Source organism: Amblyomma americanum, chromosome 11 (genome assembly GCF_052857255.1).
Source record: "Amblyomma americanum isolate KBUSLIRL-KWMA chromosome 11, ASM5285725v1, whole genome shotgun sequence".
In the NCBI taxonomy this organism is placed as follows: Eukaryota; Metazoa; Arthropoda; class Arachnida; order Ixodida; family Ixodidae; genus Amblyomma; species Amblyomma americanum.
In genome coordinates this window covers 57,640,396-57,652,266 of record NC_135507.1, presented here as the reverse complement: position 1 = coordinate 57,652,266, position 11,871 = coordinate 57,640,396, and the positions used below count along the sequence as shown (strand labels likewise).

Genomic DNA, 11,871 nt, shown 5'->3' with positions numbered 1-11,871 from the left:
CTTCGAGCAGGCTGCGTTCATCAGCTAAGTAGAGTGTGATGTCATCGTCCTAAGCAGTGACACGTAGTGCCTCACTGCCTGGCAACTCCAGACCTCTAATGAAAGAGTGGTGATTGACTGCTACGAGGAAAGGCTCTAATGCTGAGAAAAACAAAAGGGGAGAGCAAACAACCTTGAGGACGCCGTGGCCATCATCAATGCGATACTTCCCCAGCCATCGAGGAACAGAGTGCTTGAAATGTATTTTATGATACACTCTGCGACAGCACACACACCGCAAACAAAGCCGATGCACAACTGCCAAAACACTCCATGTTATTGTATTAGGTGGCCAAAAAGAAATCGTTTAGCAGAAACGTTTAGTAAGTTAGCCTAAAGATGTTTTTTTGGAAAGCATGCCTGCAGTCATCGATGACGCTCCGCTACCGTCGTTGCAGCGAAATGTTCATCAAGCTGTAGAAAGTAAATAAGAATTGAAAAGAATAATGATTACTTTCGTTGTTTCTTTGAAATATGGTTGCTGAATATCTGGATATCTCGAGGCTAAATGGTGAGCACCTTGTAGTCGTCGTTTAGCGAGACGCTCCTCTCGTTGGTCGGGTGTTTTACTAGCTCGTTTTGCTCTGGCCTTTTCATTCTTCCTTCGCAACTACTCCGCAATTCCCGAACTTTCACCATCTTGGCTACTCAGCTCGCGTGGCGGAACGTCACTGTTCAGCTTCCTTTTCACGCCGTTTAGCGAGACGCGCCTGTCGTACTTTTGGCGTTTCTGACTCGGCTTTGCTGCGTCGTTTAGCGAGACGTTCTTCTCGTTGTTCGGGTGTCTCGCACGCTCGTTGAACTTTATGCCTTTTATTTCTTCGCTAATTATCAGCCAACTCCCTTGGTAGCACTTCTGCATCGGTAGTATCACTCTCTTCTCCTTACATGTTGAATGCGCACGCCTATTCTCTGGCAAGCAGTTGTATAGTCGGCCTCCGCAATAAACACGGGCTTGCGGCGAACGTCAAACGATGACGCAAAGTGCGCGGCAGTGGCCACCTGCGCCGCTCATGACGTCATGCGCGGCAGCGGCGAAGGTCAGGCGACAGAGTCGGCGCCGGCCACCTGCGCCGTGCGTGACGTCACGCGTGCTCCGACATACGCCGGCTCGCGAGAAGCGCGGTGCTTACTAGCGTAGTGAAGTTTTTCGCTTAATATTTAATAATTGGTTTTGGGGGAAAGGAAATGGTGGGGTATCTGTCCCATATATCGTTGGACACCTGAACCGCGCCATATGGGAAGGGATAAGGGAGGGAGTGAAAAAAGAAAGGAAGAAATAGGTGCCGTAGTGGAGGGCTCCGGAATAATTTCGACCAGCTGGGGATCTTTAACGTGCACTGACATCGCACAGCACACGGGCGCCTTAGCGTTTTTCCTCCGTGAAAACGCAGCCACCGCGGTCGGGTTCGAACCCAGGAACTCCGGATCAGTAGTCGAGCGCCCTAACCACTGAGCCACCGCGGCGGGTAAGCTTTTCGCTTCAAAAGGGTTTTCTGTGCCATGTCGGTCCATGCAGTATCATTTCCGCTCGTATTTAAAAAAATGAACCACATAATTGGTTTTCTAGAAAGGAAGTGACGCAGTAACTGTTGACATATCTCGGTGGACACTCGAACAACACCGTAGGGGAAGGAGCAAAGGAAGAAGTGCAAGAAAATAAAATGGAGGTCGCTGATGCGCCGTCTTTAAGAGTGAGACGCGACATCATGTTGCACGGTTGCCAAGGGGTCCACGGAACGCCATCGCCCATTCGGCGCGACGCGTGGCCCGTTGGATGATTTAAGGAAAGGACGCGTGTCTCAGATAGCTCGGTGGACACCCGAACCAGGCCGCAAGAGAAGGAAGATAAAATTAAATTTGGTTTTAAGGAAAGAAAATGACGCCTGTGTCACATTTCTCACTGGACACCCGGACCCTGCCGTAAGGGAAGGAAAAAACGCCGCATTCACTAGAAGCGCTTCTGTTAATTCCACACCATCGAGCTGGCGTGGCTTAGTGGTTAGCGTGCTCATCTTGCGCTGCGGAGGCCCTGGGTAGATTCCCCAACTCGGCCTGTTTCCTTCTCGGTTTTATTTATTAATGCTTTACGGATTTCTCGCTCACCGCCAACGCAGCCGACACCGACAATATTGGCTTTTCTGCGACACCGGGCTCTTAACGCTATTGCCTTAAAAAAAGAGGTGCCGTAGTGTAGGTCCTGGGAATAATTTCGACCACCTGGGGATCTTTACCATGCACTGACATCGCACAGCACTCGGGCGCCCTAGCTTTCGCCTCCATCGAAACGCGCGGCCGCCGCGGTCGGGTTCGAACCCGGGGACTCTGGCTCAGTAGACCAGAGGCTCAACCATTGAGCGTGATCGGCATGTAGTTCAAAATTGGATTTTGGGGAATCAATGTGGCGCAGTATCTGTCTCACATCTCGGACAACACCCGAACCGCGCTTTAAAGTGACTATGCAATGAATAAAAATTCGCTTGCAAATAAATGCTTTCAATGCTTATAAATGATGCTTAGAAGCATTCACATTGAGTATGCGTCTTCGGAACTGAGCCGGCAATCTATGAATTCTTAAGAACCTTGTTTTTTTAAATTTCGTGGGCCGATTGCTGTGCTCGTAGTGACCGGTTTTGAAACTAAAATCGTTAAAATAGAGTTCACTATACCCACGACGTCAGCAGGCCACTACACTGTCATTCGCTGGAGCCGCGGCAGCCACGACGTCACGGGCACACTTCCGGTAGCCGTGAAAATCGTCTGCTCGTGCCGCAGCGCGACCCTCTCGGGCAAGCGCGAGCGACGGCATTGCATTCGCTCATATGGTTTCAATTTTCCTCTGCCGCCTCCTTCTGTCGGGAGTTCTGGAGCAACTCACACGGCTCTTTGTGTGCATGCATAGGTATCGATGCTCATCGTGGCCGTAAGAGCGAGCAGTCGCGCATCGAGGTACGGGTCCATTGCTGCTAACTACAGACGACAAGCAAAGAAACCCGATGCGCGCCGCAATCCAGGAAGGCGAAGAGACACCGGAGAGATGCCGCCACGCAGCCGACGCTGCTGCTGGGGTGCTAGGAGAGACAATCGGAAGTCGCAAAACGAACGTCATCTAGGACGTATTCATGGGCGGGGCCCAGCCCCAAACTGTTTTCTTTATTTTTTTCTGTTGCCCCGCGTGAGCGAGTTGAGGGGGAGAGTAGGTGCGGAATTTTCAATCGTCTATATCTTCGTTGTTATTGATGCTAGTGAAAAAGTTCTAGCGTTGGGGTGACGAGTGATGAAACGCCTATCTCTCGTCTGCTTTACGTAATCTGAATTAATTTATCGCATACACTGTAAAAAAATTCCGTACCTATAACGTAGACTATGTACGTTTTAAATACAGAACCACTTCTGCTTTCAATGAAACGTAGGGAATGACCGTATATTCAGTCCAGTATTGAAGGAAACGTCCGTGTTCCTCTGTAGTCGTTGCAGAGAAAAATACTAAACACTCAATTTAAGGGATCAAAACTTAACACAACAGGACGGTTGACCCCATCGACTATGTGTTGCACCAAATGCACTAATAACTTGCTTAAAGGCAGCAAAAACAGAAGATGCTTATGATGTGACGCCACTTTTACACGATGAACTGCTGGCCCGCGGACTATAGGCATCACATGACATCCGATTTTTTATTTGTCTGGTTTACTCTTAGCCAATAATGTCCGCAAACTAGCATGGCGAACGACCGTGAGCATGTCTAATGTGATTAACACAATGAGGAGCCGAGGAAGGGTGATAACGCATTACGTTGCTTCAAGGTTGAGTGATTGGTACAAATTGTGAGCAACGTTAAATAACAAAGGCCTTAATTTGCTATCATGTTAAAAGCTGAATTGATGAAAATATTTTTCGCTACATTGCTAGCCACATGATAGAGTAACATTTAATAAAAATGTTACTGCAACATTTGCTTCCTGCGAGAAATGCTGCGTAATGAGGTCAACTGTTAGAAAACATTTAGACACAGACAATGGTTGGACAACTTCTCCAAAGTGAAACTGAACACCAGCTGAAAGTACATTGCAAACATGATGAAAGTGCACAATTTGAAAGCCGAATTTCCATCTGCCATTTGGTAAGGAAATAAACAACTGAGTAAACCAAAAGCATGGGCAAACAAATTTGTGAATGCAGTGCAATGTAGCAGTTACATCTTTGCTACACAACCATTAATCAAAAACAACAACTCCTTCATGGATAACAAAAGCACCGACACAACAACATATTGCTCAATGCAATGTTTAATTTAGTAGGTACCTATTGCCGCCCATTCATGCCTGCTCTTCCTGCAAATAAATGAAACGCCACCAAAAAGCAGCGAGCAGCCATAATTGCTGCAGTGACAAGGAGGATGTGCACCATCGATGCTGTTCCCCCATCCTGAGTAGGAAATAATAGCAGTTTTTTCTAGAAATACTCTGAAAGCACAAATTTTCTATCCATCGTTTACTTAGCTTGCACTGACACGACCCATTGTGTACTCGGTACCTTTGACAAACAAGGGGCCAGCTGATAGGCACACAAGACTGTAGAACCTTGCTAACTTGCAAAAAATCAATGCACAGAAAGAAAAAGCTGACAAAAAAATGAGGAATTCCTTATTTGCACTTTTTATACAATACTAAGAATGTGGCTAAGATATGGCATGAACATTGTTTTTTTCTGTTCACTTAGAAACTTTCCAGCCTGTGCTAGCATATTACTGTGATGTAAATAATGAAGCATGCCAGCACTGTACAATATGCTGTAACACTTATGAAATACTCCCCTTCAAGGCTACCGCATGCCTCTTACATGCGGTAAAGTTTAAATCTGCCAAACTAGCTAGTCTGCAAGATGAGACGCCAAGCCTCTGACATCTGGCGATGTGTACCTCCCATGTAATTAGAGTGATTGGAGATGCTCCTTTTTGATGGCATTTCAGTTGCTGGGTGTGGAAGGACCAGATATGAAGGGCAACAACTAGACACCAACTTTTTAAGCAACATCACAATAAGCAATGTGCCTTAGCTTTCCTTCTGTCCAAAAAGGAGTTTCATTTTCTATGTTCTGTGTACACACAACTGCTTGCATGTGGACATTTTGGCTTGCTGGGAGGTGCTTTCCTCTGTTAAACTACAGTTTTAACTCTGGCCTCAGTCTTCTGCGCCTTCTTAATTTTTTTCTAGCGTTCACCTTAAGTCGCGTACAAACTCACGCAGATCTCCACTTTTCTACGTTTCCAGCTGTCACATCTTCTCTGCCTTCGTCATGTCCACCACTGCATCCAATGCCTTCAAGTCTGCTGTGTATAATCATTTTAATTAATCTGCCTACACATGTATTTATGTTAGTTGCTCTCCTCTCTTCGATGCCAATTGGCCCTGAGAGTAAATAAGTGAAATGGTAGTCTAATCTAGGTCTGAGCAATCACGCATTATGTTGAGTTTATTTTACCACGTTGGCCAGTAGAGAGTGGAAGGAAAAAAAGCTGCTAAGTGGAGCTCGACATGCCTCTCGACCCCTACACTGGAAAGCAGCAGACACCAAGGCATACGTAATCACTAACGACAACAGAACATGACAAGTGTGAAGTAATTCAGTAACGTTCGTCGCATTTACCACAGTGCATACTCGCTGCTCAGTAATTTATTACCTCATTAGACATTCTTCAAAGAGAGTGTACAATTATGTGTTTTGTTTGAACATGGCACCACAGTACAATGACAATCATTAACCTTGTGCCAACACAACATAAAATAAACTTCTGCCCAGTAAATGCATTGCTCACAGTGCCACCACGGCACCTGTTTAGAAAATAAGCTCAAAATATTAGTGACATTAAATTTGAGCAGACGGTAATTCCCCTACCCCCTCCCTAAAAAAATGAAAAAGGGTGCTCTTCCGACGGTACGTTTGTACGCTGTAATATTTGCGAGTCCAACTACGAGTGAAATTCAGATATATATAATTAACGCCAAAGCATTCGGTTGAATGCGAGGCGCCAGGGCGCGGGCAAACAGTAATCGTCTTCAGGTATCCACTGGTGCCACGCCCTGAGGGCCACTGCTCGGCGAATACCATTCATGGCCACGTTCACATCCAACAAGCTTGTCACAAACATCACACAGGTGATGATGCAGCAGCAGTTCATCATTGCTGTTGGCCAGTGCTCAATTTTTTGGCGTGGTAAACGGAATCATCCACCGAAACGCGCGTCGACTGTTACTCGCCAGATTCTTGCAGTCCCACGAGGGAGAGCAGCTTTTCCGTCGGCTTCAAGTCTCCTCTTTCGTGCAGGGCCACTGGCATTGTAACGCACATTCTGCATGATCGTTTTACTACGCACCGATGCCGCACGGGACAGCGAGCTGTTGTATGTACACTCCAATGCAGCGTTCCGGCCACACACATACACACACACACATACTAAAGACACGCAACGCGCAGGACGCACGCAGCGCATACGGAAGAACAAAAACCCATTCCATAGCGCCTGTCCATTCAACTCCACACTGCGCTAACTGCGCACATGTTCCCGACTGCGGGCTCGGCTAGCGCTTCGACTTCGCCATGGCTAGCCATGGCCAAGCTGCGCTGCCGCTGGTGGTAATAACGTTCATGCAACGAAAAGAAAAAACAATATATCAAACGATTCAGGTTGTCAGCTAAAAAAGCTACCGTAAAATTAAATACATCTTATATGTTTTTGCCGTTGTGCGCCTTTGCGACATCAGCGACGTGAGCTTGAGCGCGAATACGCGAATGGCGCTATGAATTTCCCGTGTTTCTCCGTAAATTGCAAATGGCGCGGCTGCGCCGCTAAGTTTTAGACATGCTTGCAGAGGTAGTCGGTGCGAACAGTTGGAAGTTCAGTCGACTGGAATTGCTCAAGGAAAGTCAGCGGCACTGCATTTTTATTGTTTTTGTGCATTGCGAGTGACTTTGGCGGCAGCCACTCGGCAACGTCTCCGGTTTGGCGAACTTCTGAGAAGGTGAGCCTATTGTTCTCAAATTTTGAAAGCGGTTTTTTGTTTGTATTGTAACTTTGCGTCTCGTCGCATGTTATGTTCACGATAACATCAGTACAACGTGCATGCGCTTTCTGTCTCTATTTAGAGTAATATTGGTCGATCAGCGTAAACTTTTGGATTCAATTAAGCACGAACTGTCCATGTTGGTACTGCGTGTCGAATGTGTTTTGAGATGATTCTGAGCAGGAGATGGTGTTCTGATAATTTGTGTACTACCAGATATAGTCTAGACATTTGAAACCATTTTTCACACTGAAACAAAGTTGGAAAACTCTTTTGTGTTCATGCATCTGCTGTCCTTAAACTTGACTTTTCGGCAATCATTCGCATGGCTCCTTTGGATCTGGAAAATTGACTACTGTTGCCAGGGGTGCCTGGTAGCAGAGCTCCTGGGGACGCCCAGTGGGTCATTTGTTTGTCCAAGTGCCCAGTACCAAAGGTACCATTCCTGACATTTTTCCCAGTCCGTTAACCTCATATTCCTTGCAAAGATTACAGTATGTAATCAGGTAGTAAAAAAATTGGTAACTTCTGCATATTTCAGAACAGTTCAGAGAAATGCACATGCAGCATCAGTATTCTCTCGGTAGAATTTCTGAGACCTGGATTCATTTCTTCTAGGACTGTGGCAAGCAGTAGGTCAACTGTACATACATTTATTTTCCTCTGGTGCAAAGTAAACAGTGCAAACGTCATAAGACAAGTCTCTAGTCTGTTTCATTCTCACTGCATTTGGCCAAAGCATAATATGAAATGCTGTATGTTTTATGCCCTAGTTTCCTTTACATTGAGCAGTAGATATTGACAGTGAATAGCAAGGCAACTCCACTCGCTGACGGTTTTGCCTTCGGCAGCAAAACAGGGAATACCTTACCCCATGTGTTATCTCGACAGACTGAAAACTGCTATGGACAGCTGCGTCCACAGCTGCTATCACCTCCCAAGTGCATGCGCTCGTAAGACACATAATAACTCTGGATTGCCATTAACATAGCCTTGCTCATTGCAGTTGCCGATAAACACCTCATAAGTGGTACTATTATGCACTCTTTTCTTTGGCACTATGTATGAGCTTCTGTTTTCGCGCTTTCTAGAAATAATGCATGCAGTTTTGAACTGTGAAAAGAGAATTTACGTTTAACTAGATTGTCATGTCAGTATGTTACAGCCAAATTGTACATTGATGTCAGTGCTGGTGGTTTCTTTTCATTATTTTAGGAGAATGTTATAATTTTACCTATAGCAAATAATAGCCCTCACTAATTAGCTGATTTTGTCATGTCCAGTATTCTGATATGCTAAGCCACCAAAGCATGATTCAGAATGTTGTCAGAACTAAAGGCACTGAGTCTTTCGTGTCAGTAAAAAATGTGCTTTATACCCCTGTCACATGGCATTCCTCGAAGGCCTTTCCAGCAAAGGCACCATTTTTCACCAAAGGAGCGAAAGCTTAAAGGAGCAGCGATGCAGCTACACGGTGCAGCCCAAAGGTGAAAGTCGTTCAGGCTTAGCACCCGCTGCTATACTCGAGGTGGCTGAAGTGAGTGTTCTAAAATTAAAGTGGTGTATTTTGTTCATTCGTTGAGCTTTGACAATTTTTTATTCTGATTGCTTCCTTAAAAGTACTGCAACAGCTACTCTCATCAGCAGGAGCAGGTTTTGTACGTGTATTGCCTTGGCCTCCATGGGCGCTCGGTGTTGCCGCAACACTTTCACTGTCTTGAAATTTGAACATAAAACATAAACACCCGTACAAAAACCAAAGCCAGACACACCTTTCGTATTTGAAAAAAATGTTTTCAAACATTATTAGCTTATGTATTTTTTTTATTGCTTTTACTTTTTGACTTTGGATGTTACTGCGATCACAGCTTCTCGAATGCCGCGTCTTCGGGCTCCGAAGGTCTCGGTTGAGCGCCTTCGCCTCCAAGGCCCTTAGCGACAAAGGCGCAACATATGTACCGGGTAGCTGCACTCCTTACGCCTTTGGATATGATTCTCAAAGGCCTTTGCGGTGCCCGTGTGACAGGGGTATTAGTGTGGTATGGCTGCTTGAACACCTGTCCCTGGTATCTCACAAACTGAATAAGGAAGGGAAAAGCCTCAGGGTGCTTGCCGACGTTTCGACAAGATGACTTGTCTTTGTCTGGCAAAGTGTTCATCATTGGTGGGGTTTAAGTAAGGTTTTCACTTCGAGGCGAAAGGCCTGTTGTGTGGGACGAGGGTGCGATATGGGAAGGGCGTTACGATGGGGAGCATGAACCTTGACTAGGCATGATAGCTGCTAAAGAAGATTAACCGGTTGACCTGCAAAACTGTGAAAACAAAAAAGCCCAATTCAGTAGAAACGAATCTCGGGGTATGGAGTGTGGATAGTGGGCTTGAATGGCTTTATGTCCAGCCACAACAGGTGGCTTGGTATGGCTGGCTGCCTTTTCCTGTAAAACTAGGATAAAGGAATTAAGGAGCATGGCAGAATAAAATACCAGGGGGGGTGGGGGGGCAAAATAATTTGAAGTAAAAAGAGAAAATGAGGGCAGGTTCGGAGAAAAGGCAAAAAGAAGGGGGAGGGGGAGGAGTATGGCAGCCAAGGTTCCGAGAAGTGATGTCAGGAGGTGCAGGGCGTAAGGTTAAAGTATAACGATAAATTAAAGAAAGCAGGAAAGGAGGGGGAAATTATGGGTTGGGAAACCTCTTATCATGTGCAAGGCCTTTTCAAATAATTATGCCAATTCCGGAATGTACAGAGCTGGCCACATTTAGTGCAAACATGTGAGCGCATGGCCGCACTCTTTAGAGGTCCACTGTGTGCGGCGCAGCCACTCATCGCTGCAAAATGGCGCAAGAGGAGATGCACCTGGATGTGGTGCTTCGTGTCATGTTACACTTCGATGTGTGGCAATGTCAGACACAGTGGCCCAAAGAGCACAGCCATGTGCTCGCGTGTTCGCACTAAGAGTGGACAACCATGTACTTGATTCTAAGTTTCCTCTGTATATGTTGACCCCAGACGAAAACAAGTTGTCTTGTCGAAACGGCAAGCACCCTGAGATTTTTCCTTCCCTTGTTCACTTTTTGAGTGTCAAGAAACCATCTGCCTACTCTCTCTGTACCATGCACTCCACATCTTGTACGGTTATCTTTGTATGTATACACCAGTGATAAATCATGAAGGAAATCAAGGGATTTGTATTTGTATTGATTAACACTTACTTTAAAGCTATATCATGAGGGTATAGTTGAAAATGTGCTACGGGGGCTTGGTTGTGTGCCGTGACTGGTTTCTCTTTATCAGGGCTACTTGACAGCCACCATGAAACGCAGGCTTTTGAAAAGTCGTTCCTCATATAAAAGAGCGTTTCCACTGTTACAATGGAAATGTTATTTGCTAAAAACTTCAATCATTGCAGTTCAGGGATTGATATTTTTCAAATAACTAACCTGAAGTTCAAAACCTGCAGAAGGAACTATGTAACTTTTTTCCTGCCTTAAAAACCCAGTACTTATTTGCCAGTTTCAGCAAGCAGAGGTCTGTTTCATGGCACATACTTTCCACTACCTTGCATGAAAATTGTGCAGTACAGGCCCACCATAAAACTAGGGGCATAGTATACTGCTTGTATGCAACTACTTTGGCGTTAGACCATGCATAGCATGGTCTTAAAGTTATTCTTTTCATTTGCAACTGGTTCATAAAAGGCCTATTCTGGCAAAAGGCATTTAGCAAAATTATCTTCCTCTGAATGCTTCTAAGGATAACTTTAGTTCATTCAGGAAAATATATATTGACAATATCTCTTAAAGGCATGATTGTCCATATTAGCTCTTGTTACCTCACAGTATTTAGTTTTGTGCCTCCAGCATCACTGACTTGCATCATATGTTAGAGTAGTAAAAAGCTCGCTGTTAGTTTAAACCACAACTCATTATGGGGCTGTGCACTTTTTGTTGTGTTACATGAAATATACTTATGTATGAAACAATTTCTTTCAGCTGCACCTCACATGATTCAAATTCCATCAGAAGAAAGGCTGCAACACAACATTGCTCACTACCTGTTGCTTTCCCAGCACATAACATGCCATAACAGCACATAGCAGGTAAGATGTGAACAAAAACAGTGCATGTATATGTTCCACACATGCATTTTGTGTACTACCAACACTATGATATGATTAACTATGTCATGTAAAAGAGAGCACACAAATCAATTTTTGTATATATTGCAGCATGGTTATTTCAAGTTTTAAACTGGCCATTGAAACGACCCATTGTATCACCGCTGGTTACCCGATGGCACTGGGGATCGAACTCCACACCTACCGCTTGCGAGGCAGATGCTCGGACCACTAGGCCACTCCTGCGGTCCCCCCACTGATGTTGCTTACACCAGGCGCTGTTAAAGCCCCGGGATGTATGTTAAATGCATTTTAGAAAACCATTCACTTCCAAAGTACCATTTCATCTTTATAGCAAAACCACAGTTCGCCTAGCTAGACAAACCTGCTGCATACAAGCCAGCAGAAGGGTTGCACATACATGCTTCGTTAGGAGAACATAAAAATCAAGCAGAGCCTGCCCTTCATGGTGCATTATACCCTGATTTTGAGCAATGATCAAGATAGGCAGATGGTCATTTCATTGAACACTTGCATGATACATTCGTAGAATCGAAAAGACAAGTACTATTGCAAAATCTTCAAACAGTGTTTATTCTCAGAGAAAACATATCATGAAAAAAGTGTTGGATTAGTTATGGTGCACCTTGTAT

At 45.1% G+C, this 11,871-nt stretch overlaps 1 long non-coding RNA gene across 1 annotated transcript; it reads left to right on the top strand.

The window, feature by feature from the left end:
* Nucleotides 1-7,396: 7,396 nt before the first annotated feature.
* LOC144110695 (uncharacterized) lies at nt 7,397-11,504 on the top strand. Its single transcript, XR_013309904.1, has 3 exons — nt 7,397-7,539; nt 11,094-11,200; nt 11,330-11,504. It is a non-coding gene; the product is annotated as an uncharacterized LOC144110695 (long non-coding RNA).
* Nucleotides 11,505-11,871: the final 367 nt, after the last annotated feature.